This window comes from Corvus brachyrhynchos, unplaced genomic scaffold (genome assembly GCF_000691975.1).
Source record: "Corvus brachyrhynchos isolate BGI_N302 unplaced genomic scaffold, ASM69197v1 scaffold84, whole genome shotgun sequence".
Classification (NCBI taxonomy): Eukaryota; Metazoa; Chordata; class Aves; order Passeriformes; family Corvidae; genus Corvus; species Corvus brachyrhynchos.
Window position 1 is genome coordinate 2,678,552 of NW_008237434.1, and position 9,022 is coordinate 2,687,573.

The 9,022-nt window shown below is 38.6% G+C and overlaps 1 long non-coding RNA gene across 1 annotated transcript; it reads left to right on the forward strand.

The window, feature by feature from the left end:
• The first annotated feature begins 6 nt into the window (after positions 1-6).
• Positions 7-2,162, forward strand: LOC108445966. The gene is made up of 2 exons (XR_001861063.1): positions 7-1,119; positions 1,871-2,162. It is a non-coding gene; the product is annotated as an uncharacterized LOC108445966 (long non-coding RNA).
• The last annotated feature ends 6,860 nt before the right edge of the window (positions 2,163-9,022 follow it).

Genomic DNA, 9,022 nt, shown 5'->3' on the forward strand with positions numbered 1-9,022 from the left:
CCTCCGGCCGCCGCCCCTCCCGGCCCGGCCCGGCTCCGCTCCCCGGCCGTCCTGCAGCTCGTGCTCCTCTAGAGGGCTCCGCTCCCCGGGGAGGCTGTAGGTGGAGCGTTTTGTCGGCAGGGAAACCCCCCCTGGGCTCCTCGCCCTGTCACACGCCGGTGGCCGGGCCCCCGCCCGGCTGCGTTACGGGGTAGGTGTGCCGACCTCGTGTCTCTGATGGCCCGTCCTGTGGCATCCCTTCATTTCTGATACCAGCAACAGGTGTCGGTGCACGCAGGATCCTAGAAGGATCTCTATGCCTCATCCAAGTCTGCCTATGCAGGGTACAAGGTTAATAAATCCTGCAAGTGCAGCCAATGTGAATAATGTGCTGTTTCACTGTCTTTACGAATGAAGGGCTGCAGAAGCCTTTTCAGATCCTGTGCTAAGCCTTGAAGAGCTATGGATGGTTTAGTATCTGAATGTCAAATGTCAGAAACTGAACGTGGTGGGTTTGTTCAAGAGTGCTGAGGAAGAGTTGGCAGTGAAGCAATCCTGTGGTCCCACTCTTGGGAGTTTTTAGATGATGTATCTTTTTTTTTTTTTTTTTGCTTCATTTTGGAAAAATCCCCTGTTTCAGACATCTGACTATCATTCCTTGAGTGGTCACAGCCCAAATGGGGATATAGGATGTGAGAAAGCCGTATGCAATGACAGTCAGAAAGAAGTGTAGCATCTACAGGACTTCAAATCTTGTGGCATCCTTAACCTAAAAGCTCTATGATTTCAGAGGTCACAGTCGCAAACACTGTAGGTAGAGAGCTACATGTCCCTTGAGAACTCAGTTGGGTGCTATTTGAAATAAGATACAGTGGTGACAGGTGAACTAAACTCAATTTACTCCTGTTGGGTGCTGTAATGTCTAATTCCTGGGTCATGATGTTGCAAACTTATGGTGATTCAATGTATCTGAAAAAAAGGATTCAGATGATACATGAAGAAAATCAAGGAAATGTCTTCAAACAAAATACCAGCAGAAGCAAAAGTGGCTGAAACTGGGTTCTCCCTGCTTTGGATTTTTCACCTGCATGGTCTAAGAGGTGCTGATGGGAGGAAGAATACAGTTAATATCCTGTACAGGTATATTGTGTATGAAACTTTTTATCAGATCAGAATGTAAATTATCATAAGCAGCATAAAGAAAATGGCTATGTCCTCAACAGCATGAATTACCTTCTGAGTTTCTAAGCAAAGGCCGTTCATCATAAAAATAGGAATCAGTCATTACATGCACTACTCCTGATGAGGATATCATGCAAGGATTTGGCATTCTGGACAGAAAGACAATACCTGCAGTTTAATGTGGAAGGAAAAAAATGGATAATTTTCATATAAAATCTGATAATAAGGTAACCAAAATGAAACCACTCTGGTCATTAACTTAAACCCTGAGAACATAATGAAAAGGATGCAAATATTGGGTGAGAACTATGCACCCTGAATAAAGTCACCAGTAAAAAAGCCAAGAGCTGAAGATGCCGATAGTTTAGGCCTCAATGTGTAGAGGCTGCTGTAAGAGCTTAAAGTATATTCTGCTGGTTTGTGTAAAATTCCGTATTTCTTTAGCTTCATTCTTCCCATGCAATCCAAGGACTTAAAAAAATTTCCTTTGTAGTGATAGCATCTTTGAATATATTGTTGTTTAGACAGTGTTTATCATGCAATAATATAATTAGGCAGGAGTTTTGAATAATAATTCTAGGCTTGCAAGTGGAGAAACGGAATCATCCAAGGTCACATTAGAGAGTAGCTAATTCTTAAACTCCTGTTACAAGGAATTTAAGACCACTGCAAATGGATTTAAAGTTTCAATTAATTATCCTATCCACAGGGCCATGAATCCGTGAAGCAACCTGTTTGTGGAATCTCTGTCCTTGGAGAGAGTTGACACTCAGCTGAACATGTTGCCAAGCAGACAGAACTAATTGGACCTGTTTTGAGCAGGGGGATGATTGGGCCTCAGGGGGCTTTTTCTAGCCTAAGTTATTCTATGAATTTTTATGGTGGAAAGTGTGTTATTATATTAAATGTACCCCAAATTTCTTGAAGTGTTATAACTGTGGCTTCTTTATGGTATTTACATTTGCTTTACTGAAACAAAATACAATTGTCTATCACTGTGTTGGTGAATAGTCTCTCTTTTCAGGAAACAACTTTGAAAATATTGCATCTGCAATGAATGTTAACTAGAGCTGGTCAAAAACCCCAAAATTTTTCTTACAAAACCCATGTTCCTTTTTTGGTTGAATATTTCCAAGCATCTTTAATGTGCCATTTCATGGGGGAGAGTCCAAACCAGGACTGCAAAGGGAAGATTGATGGTGTTTCACAACTTCTAATATCAAAACTTTTTTAAAATGAAAAGTGTTCATTATCAGATCTTGTGATTTCTTACATTATCATGGAATCTTAGACACAATTAAAATCCCCATAAAAAGCATTTTGGTATTGTTAAATTAATTGTACTTTCCTCCAACTTCCCTATTTTAATAGTATAGAATCCTGCAAGAGTACAGTAATTGTTTTGGATTTGGTGGCTTCACTTGATCCCACTGACATGCATGTATTTCTTTGCAATATAACTAAAAGAATCATATGCTTGTATGTCAGATACAATTGCATTTGCTGTCACTTGGGTTCATTTTTTTATACAACATGTGAATCTAAAACTGCATCTGTTTCATATAAAAAGGTCAGTGTATTGTGCAAATCCTTTATAACCCATCAATTAAAAATGATGGAACAATTCAAAATCAATGACTATTCCCAAGAAATGATTGCCAAGTCATAGGCCTCTTTCTCAGAAGTGCAAACTATGAACAATCCACTTATGCTGTTTATTATATCCAGAAAAATTCTATATAAAATTCCAGCTGCCTGGTGCAGTACAGACATTTTTGTTACAAAATGTGTTTATTTTTGTAATTCTGAAAAAAATTGTGATACATTTCCATATAAGATATTAAAACTGTGCACATTGATTTTCATTTCTAGGCTCAGTTCTTATTGTGAGAACTGGTAATGCCAGTTTCCAAACTAGAAGCATCTTTACTCCCCAAAATAGTATTTTGCATTATTTTTTTCTTTAATGCCTACCTTAGTTACCAGTTCATGCCACTGAACTTCCTGATGTACATGGCACAAAGAGAAGATGGTCCATTTTAAGGTAAAACAGTAATCCAAATTGACCAATACTCTATTTAGCATGCAGGGTTACATTGATTTCAGGTGGACATTTTATGTGAGTTTACAAATCTTAGGTTTGCAACTTCAGTAGGCCTGCATGAAACTATCTGGCAACGTCTGAACCATTACCTTTTTGCATTTACCCTCTCAATGCTAACAGTTTGGTCAATGTCATGCAGAGACAGGTGGAATACCACTATTTTCCATATACTCAGCCTGGTGACTTATGTATACTGCATCTAAATGTTGTTATTCATAATTTATTTCGAAAGCTTTAACTATAAAATGATTGTCTTTTCTGGTCTATATGGCAGCAATTTCTCCATTCTGCTTTTCTGTGGAAAATTACTTGCAATACCTTGGTGGTACACTTTTCTTTCTTGTTTATATAACCAACTGAATTGTAAAATTTTTATATTAAAAATAGAGTATGTAATCCTGAAATCCTAGTTCTTGATCTTGTGTACTTCAGGGCTTCTGACAAGTCCACTGAAGAACACTGTGTTATAAGACAATAAACCTGAGATATTTTAGACTACTGCAAGAAAAAAAAAAAGCCAATGCAGATGAGTTCTCAACAGTAATAGTTAGCAAGCAGTTGAGACAGACACAGCAGTGGCTTCACAGGTGAGAAGTTATCACTCTGTTTAGGGTTTACTATGTTAAACCCAATGCTTTAAATTCTATACAGACACTCATTTCCTAAGAGATCTGTAGCACAAACAGCTGATCTGTAAATTAGCACTGGGGGGGGCCTCAATAAACGTGTCCCTGTCCTCTGTTTAAGAAAGAGTAGGATGATTTTTCTAGAGACAAGGAAGCATAAGAAGTTATCTATGTAATCCCCCTAGAATGCTCAAAACCATAAAAATATGTATAGTAAGAAGTGGTCAAAGCTTAAGTTGTTTATTGAAATGGTCTAAAAATCTCTTCCTGGAAGTAATTACTGAAAAACCCCAGTAGTATATTTAGTTGAACAGATGTATTCTGAAAGAAGAACATTTTAGTTGTTGTCACATGTAGAATTTTAAAGTACAGTGTTACACTAAGATTTTTTGGTATTTCCACTATGCATTTTTATGTGACAGAACTGGTATTTTAGACAGAAGTCTTTTCTTCCTTTTGACAAATACACTGTGTTGTGTTTTGAGAGTCTTTCTGACTTCAGAGAGATGAGCTCCCCTGTGGTCTGTCTTCGAAGTGTAAAATTTACCTGGGATTCTTCTATATGCTGTCACTAATACTTTCCAGATATTACTTCATGGATTTACAGGCACCTTGGCTTGATTTCTAAAAGGAATAGAAGAACAGTAGACCAAATGAGTTATTTCAGTAACCTTATTTCAGTGGGACTTTGGCCTGAAGGGCTGAAGACCTGACCCTGTGTTAGTAATCTGTGTGCCATTTTCAGTGACTAACAGAGAAAGAAGAGCATATCATTTTACTTAGTTTTATATTCACAAGGGACTGCAGCCCACCCAAAAACAGTCATAACATCTTTGAAGTTACGTTGTTTTCCGGCTCCATGGAGGATGGGTGAAGAACAGGTTTCATTTTGATAGATGTAGGTATAGGTCCACAGACACAGAGTCTACTGAACTCTTAAAATACACATTTCAAAGAACAGTTTGTGACCGGCACAAATAGCATTTTTATTTCTACAGAGGAACAACAGCCACCGTGAAGTTTAGCAACAGTCACACACTTTTTTTGTTTGGTTTTTTTGTTTGGTTTTTTTTTGTTTGGTTGGGCTTTTTTTGTTATTATTGCAAGGTCAAACTGTCCACAGAACACTGGCGCCCCATATGTTTTTCTTTATTTTACCTCCACCCATTTCCTTCTTTTCTTGTTGCCTGTCTCCTACCTTTCTCTCTGGTACTTGAAAAAGGTATATAATCTCCACTTAGTGCTGAGAGCCAACATAGGTGCCCATCACGTGACTGTATTACACTTCAGGTGTTTCCCTTCTTCCACAAAAAATTTTTTTCCTATTTTTTTTTTCATTGAAGACTGCTACTCCCATTCTGCCTTCTTCCTTATCTTCATTAAAAAGTTTTTGTTCTTTCTTCTCACCCTCCCTCTCCCCAGTCACTTTGAATAGATCCTCAGATACTTACAGGCCTCCTGCTTTCCCCACCAACTCCTCTGTGTCTCTCACTTCCCTAATGGAGTCCCAAGGTCACAATTGCTGCTGCTGCAACTATCTCAAGTAGTATTGCATCTTCTTCCTCATCCTCCTTCCACGGTAATTTCACCTTTTTCTGTCCCCAAGATTTAAGACCTTGGGTTGCCAAAGACAAAATATTCTGTAATAGTACAGTAGGCCTGACAACATTTTAGGAAGTTTTCACAGAAAATTCCCACTTTTGCCCCTGACAACCATTAGCTCACTTGTTATTTCCCAGAGGTTTCCTATGTTATGTTTTACAAGGAACTGGTAAAAAGTAGGTGGAATGTAGTAGATAGTAAGTAGGAAATATTTCTTGGGACTTCTGAAAGATTAAAGTTCCTCCTGAGAAACTTTTGAGGAAATTAGGTGTTAAGAGGTTGAAAGGGAAAGTTAAGCTGTGGTTTATAAAAAGCACTGGTGTTGTTTAACAGAAACTGAAGTTCATTTTTAGCTGAGTATAACCTGTATAGATCAAACTCAAAAGTGTCCTACAGTTCAAAAGCAGAAGCTTGTAACTGGGTGATTGATGAGTGCAAATCGTTTCTCCTGCCCATAGCTAAGCTGGTGCGTTGAGCAGTGGCCCATGAGTGGAAAAATCCCACAGGCAAACTCTGTGTGTGTGTGTGGCAGAGGGGGAAGTGGGAGGGGTGGGGAGCAAGGATGGGAAGTGGGTGTTTTTCCAGAATTATCAAAGGTTCTGAGCATCTCTGATAGGATTTCATCTGATCTTGTCCTCAGTCTTGAAATATGGTGTACATGTTACAGCCTGGTTGCTCTCTGTGTGGTATTTACCTGCATATCCCCTCCCCTCTCTGTTGCAGTGGGGATTTCTGCAACATATATAGGACAGCGAGGCCTGTGGAAAAAATTAGGGACTGATTCTTGATAGATGTTTTAGAGATCTTTATTCTCCAGCTGCATGGCTGGCGTCCTGATGAAGAACTGCCGCAATCATGGGACCAGCAGGGTCTTCCCCCGGGCAGGGGAACACAAAACAACCAGTGGGGAATGGGATTGACCAGGGAGTGGGGAAACCCAGTAGGTCATGCCTCTACTGCAGGGTCCCCTCCCCCAGTACTACATGGCAGGGGGGAGGAACCCCAACCCCTCTCTCATCAGATTGCTGCTCAAGGCTCACTGCTAAAATGACAATAACATAAATCAAGAAATATTTAAGTGCGAAATCAGAAAAGAATGGAGGCAGATAGGGACATTTAGAAATAGGAAAAAAACATTGCTTATTGATTTTTGTAATTGTTTCAAATATGTGTCTGCATATATATCTTCTCACCTCTTACATCCTGCTTATCCTTAGACTGTTTTCATTTTGGCATAAGAGCATGTATGTTTGGGCAGCACCTCACACAAATTCATCCCTTCTTCTGAAAGATATCTCTACTTCTGAATTCTGAATTTTTTTTTATTCATATCAGTAAGTCTTCTCTTGTCTAATTCCAGGATCCAGTAGAGCTGTAGTTATTGGTTTTGGTGTTCATCCTTTAAGCTATAATAAAGCTAAGATTCTTTTTAAAAATAACATATAATTAAGTCATGGAATTCATTGGCTGTAGATAAGAAGTTTGTTGGATTTAAAAATAGATGAGATATTTGTATGAATTGTATGTGCCTTGACATTAGCCAGGATAAAAGTTGATAACAAAGGTAAGCTTTTGTACTTTAGAACAAGAACTGGCCACTTTCTAAAGCTGCAGAGAAATTTCTCCTTCAGCCACACAGTGACGTGTTCCTGTAAAGATGATTTCCACCTTTGCTGAAGCATCTGGTACCAACTGCGACTAAAGTCAGTACAGGGCATGAGACGGACTATGGGATTCGGGTATTGCTAAGAAAAAGAGACGTTTTTGGGGACAGACACTTCTAGCCTGAGTTGAGGCAGTCTAGGAATAATTGAATTGTTCAACAGTATATAAAGTCAACATGAACTGAGGGCCAAAATTAGGGCCACATTGTTAGCATGTACTTGAATAGAGTACACAGCTACCTTAGGATTTGCCAGACCTTATCTTTTTATCTCAAATGGAAAATATTTTACAAAATTAAGTTACAGCCAGGCTAGTAACTTGTTTCATTAAAATTTAGTTAATGTGATATTGTACCAGCAAATTATCCTCATGTGACATGACACAATAATGAACACTGGAAGATGAAGGGAAATAGAGATTGCAAAGTAATTTTGTGTTCCTAACTGTGTTTGAAGAAAAATGTCTCTGATAAAACTTCTTTGGCACCATATTCCATCACAGGTGGTCTTGAATTCAAGACTGAATGGTTGTATGAGAAACAGACTATAGATGAAATAGAAGTGTTCATGTTAAATTTCTGGGTGAAGCTGTATAGCCTGTATAACACAGGAGGTCAGAAAAGATTACCATTGCATTTCTTTCTTGATTTAAATTCTATCATTCTTCTAAGTGTCCACACTTCTACAGATAATTAACAAAACTCTGTGACTTGGCCTTGGAAGAGAAAACAGAACACATGAAGTTAATTTGCAGATGCATCCTGGCTGACTCTGAAACCGGTAAGGATTACATTACATCAAATTAAACGAAAACTTCACCTTGCTGAACAGAAAAATACAGGTGCAAAACTGAGGGAAAGGAGAGAAGAGCCAGCAGTGTAGGCAGTATGACAGGATACCAGTGGCATACACCTTACGTACACACAAACTGTCCTAATAGCTGCCATGGGAGGTCTTGATCACAAGGTTTGTGATCAGGGAGTAACCTCAAATATCACTGTGTGCCACAGATGACACAGACACGTGGACTGCTCAAAAGGACAGAAGAGAATGACTAGATCTTTTTCCCTTAGCCATTAACTGTCCTCCAGGGAATACTGCAAATACATAATGATCACAGCTTGAAAATGCACAGTTATGAGTTTACTGATGACTTGTGGGTTTTCATTTTTACAATGGAGGATGAGATGATGTTGTCACTAAACTTCTTCCCATGTGTGGGTGGAAACCACTAGTTCTCTGTGGATTCTTGGTTTATTTTTCAGAGCATCATTGTCAGTTGGTCAGTCCACATCCCTGTAAGAACATGAGAGGTGTCATTCCTGTAAGAGGAGAGGATGAACCCGTAATAAAACAGATCAGATCCTGCGGAAAGTCAAAATGGAGTTGGATGTGTAAACAAGGACTAAACTTCAAAACCCAAACCATAGGAAATAACAGGTTTTTGTTGTCCAGAATTTCTTTGAGCCTATGATAGTATAGGGTGTTTTTCTCTCTTGAAATATCTCCTACTTAATATATTCTTTTGTTTGCTGTTTGTACTCTAGGATGTAAGACATATACGATGAACATACAGCAAAAATCATAAAAAGAATGTTCATTAGCAATACAAAAGGTTCATTTCAAACAGTGGGCTGATTCTCTGTTAGTTTTACATTTTTGCTATGTGGCCACATCACTTCAGAGCACTCGTTTTTATTCAAATTCCAACGTCTAACAAAAAAAAAAAAAAAAAAAAAAAAAAGAAGTCCACTCATAAAAGGAGCAAAGTTTAACATTTACCATATCATGTTACAAATTCTAGATACATTAAAGAAAGGTTTCCCAAAAAATGATTCCATTGTGTAAAACTGATAGTTCATTGA